Below are 18,097 nucleotides of genomic sequence, written 5' to 3'. Positions count from 1 at the left end.
GTCCCGTGCAGTATCTTGTTGTCAGTCTAATCTAGATCATGTGTAATTGAATGGAATAGATCCCTTTTGGACAAAGTGGAGTCAGATGCTGCAGTGACCACAGGTGTGAGAGGATCTACAATTGGCATCTGGTGTTATCTCTCTGCTTCCACTCCAAATAAAGTTACCTGTTGTTACCTGAACGTCAAATACTAAGAATGGGCGGCCTATGAAAGAATTAGTACTTTCATTAAGTATACTAAACCGGCTAATTGGGAATAGACAAACTGTAAAAAGCCCTCTGAGAAAGCCCCTCTCTAACCTTTGTTAGTAAGCTTTTCTGTAGCCTGCCTGTTGATGTATTTTCGGTTTGAACAGTGCACAACATGAAGAGACGGAACACTGGCGGCTTGTCACAATGCCCCCCGATGACATCACAATAGCGCTGCTGCCTAGAAAACAAGCTGCGCAGAAGAAGTTGTTCTTTGGGTGGGAGGGTGGGCTAGTGGAAGGAGGGGGCAATCTCTTTTTTTCCCGGGTGGTAGGGGGATGACAGGAGAAGGGAAGCGGGTGGTGAGAAAGGTACAGAGGGCAGGGTTTGGGGGCTGGGAAGGAAAGGGAAAAGATTAGGGTTTGGGGATGATGAAAGGGCTTTCTACGGGTAAGGATGGCAAAGGGTGGCAGTGACGGAAAGTCAGGCAACCTGTCCTGCCCGTCTTTTTGTATCGTGAATTGGAAAGACTGCAAGGGGGAGGGGAGTTGCTTGCGCCCTAAAGGAGGAGTTATTCAGATTCATTGCAGTGGGCGGCGGCTGCAAAACGCACCATTCTTCTTGTTTTTGCTCTGCAAAGCAGCCTTTTCAAGGGTTGGCTTGGGTGACAAAATGTCTTGTGTAGGCGTGGGTTTGTCTCCCTCTCGCTCTCTCTCCCTAAGATGTGTCCGGCATAGGCCAGGGTGCCACTCGAGGCCCAAACCAATTCTGGTTATCGCTTCTCGGCCTTTTGGCTAAGATCAAGTGTAGTATCTGTTCTTATCAGTTTAATATCTGATACGTCCCCTATCTGGGGACCATATATTAAATGGATTTTTAGAACAGGGAGATGGAAAAAGAGCTTGCTCTGTCCACTCCACGCATTGACCTGGTATTGCAGTACCTCCAGGAACGGTGCACCCCTTCTTAACCCAGTTTCCAAAAGCAGAACTCGATTCACCTGATTCATATTAGCCCGATTAGCGAATTGAAATGAATTTTTATCTAACACACTTTTTACTTGCTTTATTCATCCAAATAGCAAACTCATCACCACTCAACTTCACCAACTCTGCTATGTCCCGTGCAGTATCTTGTTGTCAGTCTAATCTAGATCATGTGTAATTGAATGGAATAGATCCCTTTTGGACAAAGTGGAGTCAGATGCTGCAGTGACCACAGGTGTGAGAGGATCTACAATTGGCATCTGGTGTTATCTCTCTGCTTCCACTCCAAATAAAGTTACCTGTTGTTACCTGAACGTCAAATACTAAGAATGGGCGGCCTATGAAAGAATTAGTACTTTCATTAAGTATACTAAACCGGCTAATTGGGAATAGACAAACTGTAAAAAGCCCTCTGAGAAAGCCCCTCTCTAACCTTTGTTAGTAAGCTTTTCTGTAGCCTGCCTGTTGATGTATTTTCGGTTTGAACAGTGCACAACATGAAGAGACGGAACACTGGCGGCTTGTCACAATGCCCCCCGATGACATCACAATAGCGCTGCTGCCTAGAAAACAAGCTGCGCAGAAGAAGTTGTTCTTTGGGTGGGAGGGTGGGCTAGTGGAAGGAGGGGGCAATCTCTTTTTTTCCCGGGTGGTAGGGGGATGACAGGAGAAGGGAAGCGGGTGGTGAGAAAGGTACAGAGGGCAGGGTTTGGGGGCTGGGAAGGAAAGGGAAAAGATTAGGGTTTGGGGATGATGAAAGGGCTTTCTACGGGTAAGGATGGCAAAGGGTGGCAGTGACGGAAAGTCAGGCAACCTGTCCTGTCCGTCTTTTTGTATCGTGAATTGGAAAGACTGCAAGGGGGAGGGGAGTTGCTTGCGCCCTAAAGGAGGAGTTATTCAGATTCATTGCAGTGGGCGGCGGCTGCAAAACGCACCATTCTTCTTGTTTTTGCTCTGCAAAGCAGCCTTTTCAAGGGTTGGCTTGGGTGACAAAATGTCTTGTGTAGGCGTGGGTTTGTCTCCCTCTCGCTCTCTCTCCCTAAGATGTGTCCGGCATAGGCCAGGGTGCCACTCGAGGCCCAAACCAATTCTGGTTATCGCTTCTCGGCCTTTTGGCTAAGATCAAGTGTAGTATCTGTTCTTATCAGTTTAATATCTGATACGTCCCCTATCTGGGGACCATATATTAAATGGATTTTTAGAACAGGGAGATGGAAAAAGAGCTTGCTCTGTCCACTCCACGCATTGACCTGGTATTGCAGTACCTCCAGGAACGGTGCACCCCTTCTTAACCCAGTTTCCAAAAGCAGAACTCGATTCACCTGATTCATATTAGCCCGATTAGCGAATTGAAATGAATTTTTATCTAACACACTTTTTACTTGCTTTATTCATCCAAATAGCAAACTCATCACCACTCAACTTCACCAACTCTGCTATGTCCCGTGCAGTATCTTGTTGTCAGTCTAATCTAGATCATGTGTAATTGAATGGAATAGATCCCTTTTGGACAAAGTGGAGTCAGATGCTGCAGTGACCACAGGTGTGAGAGGATCTACAATTGGCATCTGGTGTTATCTCTCTGCTTCCACTCCAAATAAAGTTACCTGTTGTTACCTGAACGTCAAATACTAAGAATGGGCGGCCTATGAAAGAATTAGTACTTTCATTAAGTATACTAAACCGGCTAATTGGGAATAGACAAACTGTAAAAAGCCCTCTGAGAAAGCCCCTCTCTAACCTTTGTTAGTAAGCTTTTCTGTAGCCTGCCTGTTGATGTATTTTCAGTTTGAACAGTGCACAACATGAAGAGACGGAACACTGGCGGCTTGTCACAATGCCCCCCGATGACATCACAATAGCGCTGCTGCCTAGAAAACAAGCTGCGCAGAAGAAGTTGTTCTTTGGGTGGGAGGGTGGGCTAGTGGAAGGAGGGGGCAATCTCTTTTTTTCCCGGGTGGTAGGGGGATGACAGGAGAAGGGAAGCGGGTGGTGAGAAAGGTACAGAGGGCAGGGTTTGGGGGCTGGGAAGGAAAGGGAAAAGATTAGGGTTTGGGGATGATGAAAGGGCTTTCTACGGGTAAGGATGGCAAAGGGTGGCAGTGACGGAAAGTCAGGCAACCTGTCCTGTCCGTCTTTTTGTATCGTGAATTGGAAAGACTGCAAGGGGGAGGGGAGTTGCTTGCGCCCTAAAGGAGGAGTTATTCAGATTCATTGCAGTGGGCGGCGGCTGCAAAACGCACCATTCTTCTTGTTTTTGCTCTGCAAAGCAGCCTTTTCAAGGGTTGGCTTGGGTGACAAAATGTCTTGTGTAGGCGTGGGTTTGTCTCCCTCTCGCTCTCTCTCCCTAAGATGTGTCCGGCATAGGCCAGGGTGCCACTCGAGGCCCAAACCAATTCTGGTTATCGCTTCTCGGCCTTTTGGCTAAGATCAAGTGTAGTATCTGTTCTTATCAGTTTAATATCTGATACGTCCCCTATCTGGGGACCATATATTAAATGGATTTTTAGAACAGGGAGATGGAAAAAGAGCTTGCTCTGTCCACTCCACGCATTGACCTGGTATTGCAGTACCTCCAGGAACGGTGCACCCCTTCTTAACCCAGTTTCCAAAAGCAGAACTCGATTCACCTGATTCATATTAGCCCGATTAGCGAATTGAAATGAATTTTTATCTAACACACTTTTTACTTGCTTTATTCATCCAAATAGCAAACTCATCACCACTCAACTTCACCAACTCTGCTATGTCCCGTGCAGTATCTTGTTGTCAGTCTAATCTAGATCATGTGTAATTGAATGGAATAGATCCCTTTTGGACAAAGTGGAGTCAGATGCTGCAGTGACCACAGGTGTGAGAGGATCTACAATTGGCATCTGGTGTTATCTCTCTGCTTCCACTCCAAATAAAGTTACCTGTTGTTACCTGAACGTCAAATACTAAGAATGGGCGGCCTATGAAAGAATTAGTACTTTCATTAAGTATACTAAACCGGCTAATTGGGAATAGACAAACTGTAAAAAGCCCTCTGAGAAAGCCCCTCTCTAACCTTTGTTAGTAAGCTTTTCTGTAGCCTGCCTGTTGATGTATTTTCGGTTTGAACAGTGCACAACATGAAGAGACGGAACACTGGCGGCTTGTCACAATGCCCCCCGATGACATCACAATAGCGCTGCTGCCTAGAAAACAAGCTGCGCAGAAGAAGTTGTCCTTTGGGTGGGAGGGTGGGCTAGTGGAAGGAGGGGGCAATCTCTTTTTTTCCCGGGTGGTAGGGGGATGACAGGAGAAGGGAAGCGGGTGGTGAGAAAGGTACAGAGGGCAGGGTTTGGGGGCTGGGAAGGAAAGGGAAAAGATTAGGGTTTGGGGATGATGAAAGGGCTTTCTACGGGTAAGGATGGCAAAGGGTGGCAGTGACGGAAAGTCAGGCAACCTGTCCTGTCCGTCTTTTTGTATCGTGAATTGGAAAGACTGCAAGGGGGAGGGGAGTTGCTTGCGCCCTAAAGGAGGAGTTATTCAGATTCATTGCAGTGGGCGGCGGCTGCAAAACGCACCATTCTTCTTGTTTTTGCTCTGCAAAGCAGCCTTTTCAAGGGTTGGCTTGGGTGACAAAATGTCTTGTGTAGGCGTGGGTTTGTCTCCCTCTCGCTCTCTCTCCCTAAGATGTGTCCGGCATAGGCCAGGGTGCCACTCGAGGCCCAAACCAATTCTGGTTATCGCTTCTCGGCCTTTTGGCTAAGATCAAGTGTAGTATCTGTTCTTATCAGTTTAATATCTGATACGTCCCCTATCTGGGGACCATATATTAAATGGATTTTTAGAACAGGGAGATGGAAAAAGAGCTTGCTCTGTCCACTCCACGCATTGACCTGGTATTGCAGTACCTCCAGGAACGGTGCACCCCTTCTTAACCCAGTTTCCAAAAGCAGAACTCGATTCACCTGATTCATATTAGCCCGATTAGCGAATTGAAATGAATTTTTATCTAACACACTTTTTACTTGCTTTATTCATCCAAATAGCAAACTCATCACCACTCAACTTCACCAACTCTGCTATGTCCCGTGCAGTATCTTGTTGTCAGTCTAATCTAGATCATGTGTAATTGAATGGAATAGATCCCTTTTGGACAAAGTGGAGTCAGATGCTGCAGTGACCACAGGTGTGAGAGGATCTACAATTGGCATCTGGTGTTATCTCTCTGCTTCCACTCCAAATAAAGTTACCTGTTGTTACCTGAACGTCAAATACTAAGAATGGGCGGCCTATGAAAGAATTAGTACTTTCATTAAGTATACTAAACCGGCTAATTGGGAATAGACAAACTGTAAAAAGCCCTCTGAGAAAGCCCCTCTCTAACCTTTGTTAGTAAGCTTTTCTGTAGCCTGCCTGTTGATGTATTTTCGGTTTGAACAGTGCACAACATGAAGAGACGGAACACTGGCGGCTTGTCACAATGCCCCCCGATGACATCACAATAGCGCTGCTGCCTAGAAAACAAGCTGCGCAGAAGAAGTTGTTCTTTGGGTGGGAGGGTGGGCTAGTGGAAGGAGGGGGCAATCTCTTTTTTTCCCGGGTGGTAGGGGGATGACAGGAGAAGGGAAGCGGGTGGTGAGAAAGGTACAGAGGGCAGGGTTTGGGGGCTGGGAAGGAAAGGGAAAAGATTAGGGTTTGGGGATGATGAAAGGGCTTTCTACGGGTAAGGATGGCAAAGAGTGGCAGTGACGGAAAGTCAGGCAACCTGTCCTGTCCGTCTTTTTGTATCGTGAATTGGAAAGACTGCAAGGGGGAGGGGAGTTGCTTGCGCCCTAAAGGAGGAGTTATTCAGATTCATTGCAGTGGGCGGCGGCTGCAAAACGCACCATTCTTCTTGTTTTTGCTCTGCAAAGCAGCCTTTTCAAGGGTTGGCTTGGGTGACAAAATGTCTTGTGTAGGCGTGGGTTTGTCTCCCTCTCGCTCTCTCTCCCTAAGATGTGTCCGGCATAGGCCAGGGTGCCACTCGAGGCCCAAACCAATTCTGGTTATCGCTTCTCGGCCTTTTGGCTAAGATCAAGTGTAGTATCTGTTCTTATCAGTTTAATATCTGATACGTCCCCTATCTGGGGACCATATATTAAATGGATTTTTAGAACAGGGAGATGGAAAAAGAGCTTGCTCTGTCCACTCCACGCATTGACCTGGTATTGCAGTACCTCCAGGAACGGTGCACCCCTTCTTAACCCAGTTTCCAAAAGCAGAACTCGATTCACCTGATTCATATTAGCCCGATTAGCGAATTGAAATGAATTTTTATCTAACACACTTTTTACTTGCTTTATTCATCCAAATAGCAAACTCATCACCACTCAACTTCACCAACTCTGCTATGTCCCGTGCAGTATCTTGTTGTCAGTCTAATCTAGATCATGTGTAATTGAATGGAATAGATCCCTTTTGGACAAAGTGGAGTCAGATGCTGCAGTGACCACAGGTGTGAGAGGATCTACAATTGGCATCTGGTGTTATCTCTCTGCTTCCACTCCAAATAAAGTTACCTGTTGTTACCTGAACGTCAAATACTAAGAATGGGCGGCCTATGAAAGAATTAGTACTTTCATTAAGTATACTAAACCGGCTAATTGGGAATAGACAAACTGTAAAAAGCCCTCTGAGAAAGCCCCTCTCTAACCTTTGTTAGTAAGCTTTTCTGTAGCCTGCCTGTTGATGTATTTTCGGTTTGAACAGTGCACAACATGAAGAGACGGAACACTGGCGGCTTGTCACAATGCCCCCCGATGACATCACAATAGCGCTGCTGCCTAGAAAACAAGCTGCGCAGAAGAAGTTGTTCTTTGGGTGGGAGGGTGGGCTAGTGGAAGGAGGGGGAAATCTCTTTTTTTCCCGGGTGGTAGGGGGATGACAGGAGAAGGGAAGCGGGTGGTGAGAAAGGTACAGAGGGCAGGGTTTGGGGGCTGGGAAGGAAAGGGAAAAGATTAGGGTTTGGGGATGATGAAAGGGCTTTCTACGGGTAAGGATGGCAAAGGGTGGCAGTGACGGAAAGTCAGGCAACCTGTCCTGTCCGTCTTTTTGTATCGTGAATTGGAAAGACTGCAAGGGGGAGGGGAGTTGCTTGCGCCCTAAAGGAGGAGTTATTCAGATTCATTGCAGTGGGCGGCGGCTGCAAAACGCACCATTCTTCTTGTTTTTGCTCTGCAAAGCAGCCTTTTCAAGGGTTGGCTTGGGTGACAAAATGTCTTGTGTAGGCGTGGGTTTGTCTCCCTCTCGCTCTCTCTCCCTAAGATGTGTCCGGCATAGGCCAGGGTGCCACTCGAGGCCCAAACCAATTCTGGTTATCGCTTCTCGGCCTTTTGGCTAAGATCAAGTGTAGTATCTGTTCTTATCAGTTTAATATCTGATACGTCCCCTATCTGGGGACCATATATTAAATGGATTTTTAGAACAGGGAGATGGAAAAAGAGCTTGCTCTGTCCACTCCACGCATTGACCTGGTATTGCAGTACCTCCAGGAACGGTGCACCCCTTCTTAACCCAGTTTCCAAAAGCAGAACTCGATTCACCTGATTCATATTAGCCCGATTAGCGAATTGAAATGAATTTTTATCTAACACACTTTTTACTTGCTTTATTCATCCAAATAGCAAACTCATCACCACTCAACTTCACCAACTCTGCTATGTCCCGTGCAGTATCTTGTTGTCAGTCTAATCTAGATCATGTGTAATTGAATGGAATAGATCCCTTTTGGACAAAGTGGAGTCAGATGCTGCAGTGACCACAGGTGTGAGAGGATCTACAATTGGCATCTGGTGTTATCTCTCTGCTTCCACTCCAAATAAAGTTACCTGTTGTTACCTGAACGTCAAATACTAAGAATGGGCGGCCTATGAAAGAATTAGTACTTTCATTAAGTATACTAAACCGGCTAATTGGGAATAGACAAACTGTAAAAAGCCCTCTGAGAAAGCCCCTCTCTAACCTTTGTTAGTAAGCTTTTCTGTAGCCTGCCTGTTGATGTATTTTCGGTTTGAACAGTGCACAACATGAAGAGACGGAACACTGGCGGCTTGTCACAATGCCCCCCGATGACATCACAATAGCGCTGCTGCCTAGAAAACAAGCTGCGCAGAAGAAGTTGTTCTTTGGGTGGGAGGGTGGGCTAGTGGAAGGAGGGGGCAATCTCTTTTTTTCCCGGGTGGTAGGGGGATGACAGGAGAAGGGAAGCGGGTGGTGAGAAAGGTACAGAGGGCAGGGTTTGGGGGCTGGGAAGGAAAGGGAAAAGATTAGGGTTTGGGGATGATGAAAGGGCTTTCTACGGGTAAGGATGGCAAAGGGTGGCAGTGACGGAAAGTCAGGCAACCTGTCCTGTCCGTCTTTTTGTATCGTGAATTGGAAAGACTGCAAGGGGGAGGGGAGTTGCTTGCGCCCTAAAGGAGGAGTTATTCAGATTCATTGCAGTGGGCGGCGGCTGCAAAACGCACCATTCTTCTTGTTTTTGCTCTGCAAAGCAGCCTTTTCAAGGGTTGGCTTGGGTGACAAAATGTCTTGTGTAGGCGTGGGTTTGTCTCCCTCTCGCTCTCTCTCCCTAAGATGTGTCCGGCATAGGCCAGGGTGCCACTCGAGGCCCAAACCAATTCTGGTTATCGCTTCTCGGCCTTTTGGCTAAGATCAAGTGTAGTCCCTTCATTGGGTTTGCCTTGGTCTTGGCTGGGAGGGGCCCGGGCTTGCACAACCGCCGGCCTCGGGGATTGTTGCGCCTTTTGGTGCTTACGTCCCCTTATGGCTGGTGGTTCCTGGGCTCGGGAGGCGATCACCTGCGGCACTGCGCTTTTGTGTGGTGGCCGATGACCGTTTTCTGCAATTTGCGGATGAAATCTAAATCTGTTCTTATCAGTTTAATATCTGATACGTCCCCTATCTGGGGACCATATATTAAATGGATTTTTAGAACAGGGAGATGGAAAAAGAGCTTGCTCTGTCCACTCCACGCATTGACCTGGTATTGCAGTACCTCCAGGAACGGTGCACCCCTTCTTAACCCAGTTTCCAAAAGCAGAACTCGATTCACCTGATTCATATTAGCCCGATTAGCGAATTGAAATGAATTTTTATCTAACACACTTTTTACTTGCTTTATTCATCCAAATAGCAAACTCATCACCACTCAACTTCACCAACTCTGCTATGTCCCGTGCAGTATCTTGTTGTCAGTCTAATCTAGATCATGTGTAATTGAATGGAATAGATCCCTTTTGGACAAAGTGGAGTCAGATGCTGCAGTGACCACAGGTGTGAGAGGATCTACAATTGGCATCTGGTGTTATCTCTCTGCTTCCACTCCAAATAAAGTTACCTGTTGTTACCTGAACGTCAAATACTAAGAATGGGCGGCCTATGAAAGAATTAGTACTTTCATTAAGTATACTAAACCGGCTAATTGGGAATAGACAAACTGTAAAAAGCCCTCTGAGAAAGCCCCTCTCTAACCTTTGTTAGTAAGCTTTTCTGTAGCCTGCCTGTTGATGTATTTTCGGTTTGAACAGTGCACAACATGAAGAGACGGAACACTGGCGGCTTGTCACAATGCCCCCCGATGACATCACAATAGCGCTGCTGCCTAGAAAACAAGCTGCGCAGAAGAAGTTGTTCTTTGGGTGGGAGGGTGGGCTAGTGGAAGGAGGGGGCAATCTCTTTTTTTCCCGGGTGGTAGGGGGATGACAGGAGAAGGGAAGCGGGTGGTGAGAAAGGTACAGAGGGCAGGGTTTGGGGGCTGGGAAGGAAAGGGAAAAGATTAGGGTTTGGGGATGATGAAAGGGCTTTCTACGGGTAAGGATGGCAAAGGGTGGCAGTGACGGAAAGTCAGGCAACCTGTCCTGTCCGTCTTTTTGTATCGTGAATTGGAAAGACTGCAAGGGGGAGGGGAGTTGCTTGCGCCCTAAAGGAGGAGTTATTCAGATTCATTGCAGTGGGCGGCGGCTGCAAAACGCACCATTCTTCTTGTTTTTGCTCTGCAAAGCAGCCTTTTCAAGGGTTGGCTTGGGTGACAAAATGTCTTGTGTAGGCGTGGGTTTGTCTCCCTCTCGCTCTCTCTCCCTAAGATGTGTCCGGCATAGGCCAGGGTGCCACTCGAGGCCCAAACCAATTCTGGTTATCGCTTCTCGGCCTTTTGGCTAAGATCAAGTGTAGTATCTGTTCTTATCAGTTTAATATCTGATACGTCCCCTATCTGGGGACCATATATTAAATGGATTTTTAGAACAGGGAGATGGAAAAAGAGCTTGCTCTGTCCACTCCACGCATTGACCTGGTATTGCAGTACCTCCAGGAACGGTGCACCCCTTCTTAACCCAGTTTCCAAAAGCAGAACTCGATTCACCTGATTCATATTAGCCCGATTAGCGAATTGAAATGAATTTTTATCTAACACACTTTTCACTTGCTTTATTCATCCAAATAGCAAACTCATCACCACTCAACTTCACCAACTCTGCTATGTCCCGTGCAGTATCTTGTTGTCAGTCTAATCTAGATCATGTGTAATTGAATGGAATAGATCCCTTTTGGACAAAGTGGAGTCAGATGCTGCAGTGACCACAGGTGTGAGAGGATCTACAATTGGCATCTGGTGTTATCTCTCTGCTTCCACTCCAAATAAAGTTACCTGTTGTTACCTGAACGTCAAATACTAAGAATGGGCGGCCTATGAAAGAATTAGTACTTTCATTAAGTATACTAAACCGGCTAATTGGGAATAGACAAACTGTAAAAAGCCCTCTGAGAAAGCCCCTCTCTAACCTTTGTTAGTAAGCTTTTCTGTAGCCTGCCTGTTGATGTATTTTCGGTTTGAACAGTGCACAACATGAAGAGACGGAACACTGGCGGCTTGTCACAATGCCCCCCGATGACATCACAATAGCGCTGCTGCCTAGAAAACAAGCTGCGCAGAAGAAGTTGTTCTTTGGGTGGGAGGGTGGGCTAGTGGAAGGAGGGGGCAATCTCTTTTTTTCCCGGGTGGTAGGGGGATGACAGGAGAAGGGAAGCGGGTGGTGAGAAAGGTACAGAGGGCAGGGTTTGGGGGCTGGGAAGGAAAGGGAAAAGATTAGGGTTTGGGGATGATGAAAGGGCTTTCTACGGGTAAGGATGGCAAAGGGTGGCAGTGACGGAAAGTCAGGCAACCTGTCCTGTCCGTCTTTTTGTATCGTGAATTGGAAAGACTGCAAGGGGGAGGGGAGTTGCTTGCGCCCTAAAGGAGGAGTTATTCAGATTCATTGCAGTGGGCGGCGGCTGCAAAACGCACCATTCTTCTTGTTTTTGCTCTGCAAAGCAGCCTTTTCAAGGGTTGGCTTGGGTGACAAAATGTCTTGTGTAGGCGTGGGTTTGTCTCCCTCTCGCTCTCTCTCCCTAAGATGTGTCCGGCATAGGCCAGGGTGCCACTCGAGGCCCAAACCAATTCTGGTTATCGCTTCTCGGCCTTTTGGCTAAGATCAAGTGTAGTATCTGTTCTTATCAGTTTAATATCTGATACGTCCCCTATCTGGGGACCATATATTAAATGGATTTTTAGAACAGGGAGATGGAAAAAGAGCTTGCTCTGTCCACTCCACGCATTGACCTGGTATTGCAGTACCTCCAGGAACGGTGCACCCCTTCTTAACCCAGTTTCCAAAAGCAGAACTCGATTCACCTGATTCATATTAGCCCGATTAGCGAATTGAAATGAATTTTTATCTAACACACTTTTTACTTGCTTTATTCATCCAAATAGCAAACTCATCACCACTCAACTTCACCAACTCTGCTATGTCCCGTGCAGTATCTTGTTGTCAGTCTAATCTAGATCATGTGTAATTGAATGGAATAGATCCCTTTTGGACAAAGTGGAGTCAGATGCTGCAGTGACCACAGGTGTGAGAGGATCTACAATTGGCATCTGGTGTTATCTCTCTGCTTCCACTCCAAATAAAGTTACCTGTTGTTACCTGAACGTCAAATACTAAGAATGGGCGGCCTATGAAAGAATTAGTACTTTCATTAAGTATACTAAACCGGCTAATTGGGAATAGACAAACTGTAAAAAGCCCTCTGAGAAAGCCCCTCTCTAACCTTTGTTAGTAAGCTTTTCTGTAGCCTGCCTGTTGATGTATTTTCGGTTTGAACAGTGCACAACATGAAGAGACGGAACACTGGCGGCTTGTCACAATGCCCCCCGATGACATCACAATAGCGCTGCTGCCTAGAAAACAAGCTGCGCAGAAGAAGTTGTTCTTTGGGTGGGAGGGTGGGCTAGTGGAAGGAGGGGGCAATCTCTTTTTTTCCCGGGTGGTAGGGGGATGACAGGAGAAGGGAAGCGGGTGGTGAGAAAGGTACAGAGGGCAGGGTTTGGGGGCTGGGAAGGAAAGGGAAAAGATTAGGGTTTGGGGATGATGAAAGGGCTTTCTACGGGTAAGGATGGCAAAGGGTGGCAGTGACGGAAAGTCAGGCAACCTGTCCTGTCCGTCTTTTTGTATCGTGAATTGGAAAGACTGCAAGGGGGAGGGGAGTTGCTTGCGCCCTAAAGGAGGAGTTATTCAGATTCATTGCAGTGGGCGGCGGCTGCAAAACGCACCATTCTTCTTGTTTTTGCTCTGCAAAGCAGCCTTTTCAAGGGTTGGCTTGGGTGACAAAATGTCTTGTGTAGGCGTGGGTTTGTCTCCCTCTCGCTCTCTCTCCCTAAGATGTGTCCGGCATAGGCCAGGGTGCCACTCGAGGCCCAAACCAATTCTGGTTATCGCTTCTCGGCCTTTTGGCTAAGATCAAGTGTAGTATCTGTTCTTATCAGTTTAATATCTGATACGTCCCCTATCTGGGGACCATATATTAAATGGATTTTTAGAACAGGGAGATGGAAAAAGAGCTTGCTCTGTCCACTCCACGCATTGACCTGGTATTGCAGTACCTCCAGGAACAGTGCACCCCTTCTTAACCCAGTTTCCAAAAGCAGAACTCGATTCACCTGATTCATATTAGCCCGATTAGCGAATTGAAATGAATTTTTATCTAACACACTTTTTACTTGCTTTATTCATCCAAATAGCAAACTCATCACCACTCAACTTCACCAACTCTGCTATGTCCCGTGCAGTATCTTGTTGTCAGTCTAATCTAGATCATGTGTAATTGAATGGAATAGATCCCTTTTGGACAAAGTGGAGTCAGATGCTGCAGTGACCACAGGTGTGAGAGGATCTACAATTGGCATCTGGTGTTATCTCTCTGCTTCCACTCCAAATAAAGTTACCTGTTGTTACCTGAACGTCAAATACTAAGAATGGGCGGCCTATGAAAGAATTAGTACTTTCATTAAGTATACTAAACCGGCTAATTGGGAATAGACAAACTGTAAAAAGCCCTCTGAGAAAGCCCCTCTCTAACCTTTGTTAGTAAGCTTTTCTGTAGCCTGCCTGTTGATGTATTTTCGGTTTGAACAGTGCACAACATGAAGAGACGGAACACTGGCGGCTTGTCACAATGCCCCCCGATGACATCACAATAGCGCTGCTGCCTAGAAAACAAGCTGCGCAGAAGAAGTTGTTCTTTGGGTGGGAGGGTGGGCTAGTGGAAGGAGGGGGCAATCTCTTTTTTTCCCGGGTGGTAGGGGGATGACAGGAGAAGGGAAGCGGGTGGTGAGAAAGGTACAGAGGGCAGGGTTTGGGGGCTGGGAAGGAAAGGGAAAAGATTAGGGTTTGGGGATGATGAAAGGGCTTTCTACGGGTAAGGATGGCAAAGGGTGGCAGTGACGGAAAGTCAGGCAACCTGTCCTGTCCGTCTTTTTGTATCGTGAATTGGAAAGACTGCAAGGGGGAGGGGAGTTGCTTGCGCCCTAAAGGAGGAGTTATTCAGATTCATTGCAGTGGGCGGCGGCTGCAAAACGCACCATTCTTCTTGTTTTTGCTCTGCAAAGCAGCCTTTTCAAGGGTTGGCTTGGGTGACAAAATGTCTTGTGTAGGCGTGGGTTTGTCTCCCTCTCGCTCTCTCTCCCTAAGATGTGTCCGGCATAGGCCAGGGTGCCACTCGAGGCCCAAACCAATTCTGGTTATCGCTTCTCGGCCTTTTGGCTAAGATCAAGTGTAGTATCTGTTCTTATCAGTTTAATATCTGATACGTCCCCTATCTGGGGACCATATATTAAATGGATTTTTAGAACAGGGAGATGGAAAAAGAGCTTGCTCTGTCCACTCCACGCATTGACCTGGTATTGCAGTACCTCCAGGAACGGTGCACCCCTTCTTAACCCAGTTTCCAAAAGCAGAACTCGATTCACCTGATTCATATTAGCCCGATTAGCGAATTGAAATGAATTTTTATCTAACACACTTTTTACTTGCTTTATTCATCCAAATAGCAAACTCATCACCACTCAACTTCACCAACTCTGCTATGTCCCGTGCAGTATCTTGTTGTCAGTCTAATCTAGATCATGTGTAATTGAATGGAATAGATCCCTTTTGGACAAAGTGGAGTCAGATGCTGCAGTGACCACAGGTGTGAGAGGATCTACAATTGGCATCTGGTGTTATCTCTCTGCTTCCACTCCAAATAAAGTTACCTGTTGTTACCTGAACGTCAAATACTAAGAATGGGCGGCCTATGAAAGAATTAGTACTTTCATTAAGTATACTAAACCGGCTAATTGGGAATAGACAAACTGTAAAAAGCCCTCTGAGAAAGCCCCTCTCTAACCTTTGTTAGTAAGCTTTTCTGTAGCCTGCCTGTTGATGTATTTTCGGTTTGAACAGTGCACAACATGAAGAGACGGAACACTGGCGGCTTGTCACAATGCCCCCCGATGACATCACAATAGCGCTGCTGCCTAGAAAACAAGCTGCGCAGAAGAAGTTGTTCTTTGGGTGGGAGGGTGGGCTAGTGGAAGGAGGGGGCAATCTCTTTTTTTCCCGGGTGGTAGGGGGATGACAGGAGAAGGGAAGCGGGTGGTGAGAAAGGTACAGAGGGCAGGGTTTGGGGGCTGGGAAGGAAAGGGAAAAGATTAGGGTTTGGGGATGATGAAAGGGCTTTCTACGGGTAAGGATGGCAAAGGGTGGCAGTGACGGAAAGTCAGGCAACCTGTCCTGTCCGTCTTTTTGTATCGTGAATTGGAAAGACTGCAAGGGGGAGGGGAGTTGCTTGCGCCCTAAAGGAGGAGTTATTCAGATTCATTGCAGTGGGCGGCGGCTGCAAAACGCACCATTCTTCTTGTTTTTGCTCTGCAAAGCAGCCTTTTCAAGGGTTGGCTTGGGTGACAAAATGTCTTGTGTAGGCGTGGGTTTGTCTCCCTCTCGCTCTCTCTCCCTAAGATGTGTCCGGCATAGGCCAGGGTGCCACTCGAGGCCCAAACCAATTCTGGTTATCGCTTCTCGGCCTTTTGGCTAAGATCAAGTGTAGTATCTGTTCTTATCAGTTTAATATCTGATACGTCCCCTATCTGGGGACCATATATTAAATGGATTTTTAGAACAGGGAGATGGAAAAAGAGCTTGCTCTGTCCACTCCACGCATTGACCTGGTATTGCAGTACCTCCAGGAACGGTGCACCCCTTCTTAACCCAGTTTCCAAAAGCAGAACTCGATTCACCTGATTCATATTAGCCCGATTAGCGAATTGAAATGAATTTTTATCTAACACACTTTTTACTTGCTTTATTCATCCAAATAGCAAACTCATCACCACTCAACTTCACCAACTCTGCTATGTCCCGTGCAGTATCTTGTTGTCAGTCTAATCTAGATCATGTGTAATTGAATGGAATAGATCCCTTTTGGACAAAGTGGAGTCAGATGCTGCAGTGACCACAGGTGTGAGAGGATCTACAATTGGCATCTGGTGTTATCTCTCTGCTTCCACTCCAAATAAAGTTACCTGTTGTTACCTGAACGTCAAATACTAAGAATGGGCGGCCTATGAAAGAATTAGTACTTTCATTAAGTATACTAAACCGGCTAATTGGGAATAGACAAACTGTAAAAAGCCCTCTGAGAAAGCCCCTCTCTAACCTTTGTTAGTAAGCTTTTCTGTAGCCTGCCTGTTGATGTATTTTCGGTTTGAACAGTGCACAACATGAAGAGACGGAACACTGGCGGCTTGTCACAATGCCCCCCGATGACATCACAATAGCGCTGCTGCCTAGAAAACAAGCTGCGCAGAAGAAGTTGTTCTTTGGGTGGGAGGGTGGGCTAGTGGAAGGAGGGGGCAATCTCTTTTTTTCCCGGGTGGTAGGGGGATGACAGGAGAAGGGAAGCGGGTGGTGAGAAAGGTACAGAGGGCAGGGTTTGGGGGCTGGGAAGGAAAGGGAAAAGATTAGGGTTTGGGGATGATGAAAGGGCTTTCTACGGGTAAGGATGGCAAAGGGTGGCAGTGACGGAAAGTCAGGCAACCTGTCCTGTCCGTCTTTTTGTATCGTGAATTGGAAAGACTGCAAGGGGGAGGGGAGTTGCTTGCGCCCTAAAGGAGGAGTTATTCAGATTCATTGCAGTGGGCGGCGGCTGCAAAACGCACCATTCTTCTTGTTTTTGCTCTGCAAAGCAGCCTTTTCAAGGGTTGGCTTGGGTGACAAAATGTCTTGTGTAGGCGTGGGTTTGTCTCCCTCTCGCTCTCTCTCCCTAAGATGTGTCCGGCATAGGCCAGGGTGCCACTCGAGGCCCAAACCAATTCTGGTTATCGCTTCTCGGCCTTTTGGCTAAGATCAAGTGTAGTATCTGTTCTTATCAGTTTAATATCTGATACGTCCCCTATCTGGGGACCATATATTAAATGGATTTTTAGAACAGGGAGATGGAAAAAGAGCTTGCTCTGTCCACTCCACGCATTGACCTGGTATTGCAGTACCTCCAGGAACGGTGCACCCCTTCTTAACCCAGTTTCCAAAAGCAGAACTCGATTCACCTGATTCATATTAGCCCGATTAGCGAATTGAAATGAATTTTTATCTAACACACTTTTTACTTGCTTTATTCATCCAAATAGCAAACTCATCACCACTCAACTTCACCAACTCTGCTATGTCCCGTGCAGTATCTTGTTGTCAGTCTAATCTAGATCATGTGTAATTGAATGGAATAGATCCCTTTTGGACAAAGTGGAGTCAGATGCTGCAGTGACCACAGGTGTGAGAGGATCTACAATTGGCATCTGGTGTTATCTCTCTGCTTCCACTCCAAATAAAGTTACCTGTTGTTACCTGAACGTCAAATACTAAGAATGGGCGGCCTATGAAAGAATTAGTACTTTCATTAAGTATACTAAACCGGCTAATTGGGAATAGACAAACTGTAAAAAGCCCTCTGAGAAAGCCCCTCTCTAACCTTTGTTAGTAAGCTTTTCTGTAGCCTGCCTGTTGATGTATTTTCGGTTTGAACAGTGCACAACATGAAGAGACGGAACACTGGCGGCTTGTCACAATGCCCCCCGATGACATCACAATAGCGCTGCTGCCTAGAAAACAAGCTGCGCAGAAGAAGTTGTTCTTTGGGTGGGAGGGTGGGCTAGTGGAAGGAGGGGGCAATCTCTTTTTTTCCCGGGTGGTAGGGGGATGACAGGAGAAGGGAAGCGGGTGGTGAGAAAGGTACAGAGGGCAGGGTTTGGGGGCTGGGAAGGAAAGGGAAAAGATTAGGGTTTGGGGATGATGAAAGGGCTTTCTACGGGTAAGGATGGCAAAGGGTGGCAGTGACGGAAAGTCAGGCAACCTGTCCTGTCCGTCTTTTTGTATCGTGAATTGGAAAGACTGCAAGGGGGAGGGGAGTTGCTTGCGCCCTAAAGGAGGAGTTATTCAGATTCATTGCAGTGGGCGGCGGCTGCAAAACGCACCATTCTTCTTGTTTTTGCTCTGCAAAGCAGCCTTTTCAAGGGTTGGCTTGGGTGACAAAATGTCTTGTGTAGGCGTGGGTTTGTCTCCCT

General features: G+C 46.9%; 13 non-coding genes across 13 annotated transcripts; all 13 read left to right on the top strand.

Annotated features, from left to right (window-relative positions):
- The first annotated feature begins 964 nt into the window (after nucleotides 1-964).
- On the top strand, nucleotides 965-1,155 carry LOC142283528 (U2 spliceosomal RNA). Its single transcript, XR_012745161.1, has one exon. It is a non-coding gene; the product is annotated as a U2 spliceosomal RNA (small nuclear RNA).
- Nucleotides 1,156-2,272: 1,117 nt separating this feature from the next.
- LOC142283527 (U2 spliceosomal RNA) lies at nucleotides 2,273-2,463 on the top strand. The gene has a single exon (XR_012745160.1). It is a non-coding gene; the product is annotated as a U2 spliceosomal RNA (small nuclear RNA).
- Nucleotides 2,464-3,580: 1,117 nt separating this feature from the next.
- LOC142283525 (U2 spliceosomal RNA) lies at nucleotides 3,581-3,771 on the top strand. The gene has a single exon (XR_012745158.1). It is a non-coding gene; the product is annotated as a U2 spliceosomal RNA (small nuclear RNA).
- A 1,117-nt stretch (nucleotides 3,772-4,888) lies between these two features.
- Nucleotides 4,889-5,079, top strand: LOC142283524 (U2 spliceosomal RNA). Its single transcript, XR_012745157.1, has one exon. It is a non-coding gene; the product is annotated as a U2 spliceosomal RNA (small nuclear RNA).
- Nucleotides 5,080-6,196: 1,117 nt separating this feature from the next.
- Nucleotides 6,197-6,387, top strand: LOC142283523 (U2 spliceosomal RNA). Its single transcript, XR_012745156.1, has one exon. It is a non-coding gene; the product is annotated as a U2 spliceosomal RNA (small nuclear RNA).
- A 1,117-nt stretch (nucleotides 6,388-7,504) lies between these two features.
- Nucleotides 7,505-7,695, top strand: LOC142283522 (U2 spliceosomal RNA). The gene has a single exon (XR_012745155.1). It is a non-coding gene; the product is annotated as a U2 spliceosomal RNA (small nuclear RNA).
- Nucleotides 7,696-9,017: 1,322 nt separating this feature from the next.
- Nucleotides 9,018-9,203, top strand: LOC142283567 (U2 spliceosomal RNA). The gene has a single exon (XR_012745197.1). It is a non-coding gene; the product is annotated as a U2 spliceosomal RNA (small nuclear RNA).
- A 1,117-nt stretch (nucleotides 9,204-10,320) lies between these two features.
- LOC142283521 (U2 spliceosomal RNA) lies at nucleotides 10,321-10,511 on the top strand. The gene has a single exon (XR_012745154.1). It is a non-coding gene; the product is annotated as a U2 spliceosomal RNA (small nuclear RNA).
- A 1,117-nt stretch (nucleotides 10,512-11,628) lies between these two features.
- On the top strand, nucleotides 11,629-11,819 carry LOC142283520 (U2 spliceosomal RNA). Its single transcript, XR_012745153.1, has one exon. It is a non-coding gene; the product is annotated as a U2 spliceosomal RNA (small nuclear RNA).
- Nucleotides 11,820-12,936: 1,117 nt separating this feature from the next.
- LOC142283473 (U2 spliceosomal RNA) lies at nucleotides 12,937-13,127 on the top strand. Its single transcript, XR_012745109.1, has one exon. It is a non-coding gene; the product is annotated as a U2 spliceosomal RNA (small nuclear RNA).
- A 1,117-nt stretch (nucleotides 13,128-14,244) lies between these two features.
- Nucleotides 14,245-14,435, top strand: LOC142283519 (U2 spliceosomal RNA). Its single transcript, XR_012745152.1, has one exon. It is a non-coding gene; the product is annotated as a U2 spliceosomal RNA (small nuclear RNA).
- Nucleotides 14,436-15,552: 1,117 nt separating this feature from the next.
- On the top strand, nucleotides 15,553-15,743 carry LOC142283518 (U2 spliceosomal RNA). Its single transcript, XR_012745151.1, has one exon. It is a non-coding gene; the product is annotated as a U2 spliceosomal RNA (small nuclear RNA).
- Nucleotides 15,744-16,860: 1,117 nt separating this feature from the next.
- On the top strand, nucleotides 16,861-17,051 carry LOC142283517 (U2 spliceosomal RNA). The gene has a single exon (XR_012745150.1). It is a non-coding gene; the product is annotated as a U2 spliceosomal RNA (small nuclear RNA).
- Nucleotides 17,052-18,097: the final 1,046 nt, after the last annotated feature.

The sequence above is a fragment of the Anomaloglossus baeobatrachus genome, unplaced genomic scaffold, assembly GCF_048569485.1.
Source record: "Anomaloglossus baeobatrachus isolate aAnoBae1 unplaced genomic scaffold, aAnoBae1.hap1 Scaffold_542, whole genome shotgun sequence".
Taxonomy (NCBI): Eukaryota; Metazoa; Chordata; class Amphibia; order Anura; family Aromobatidae; genus Anomaloglossus; species Anomaloglossus baeobatrachus.
Note: the sequence above shows the minus strand (reverse complement) of the source record. Positions and strands in the feature narration are given on the sequence as shown.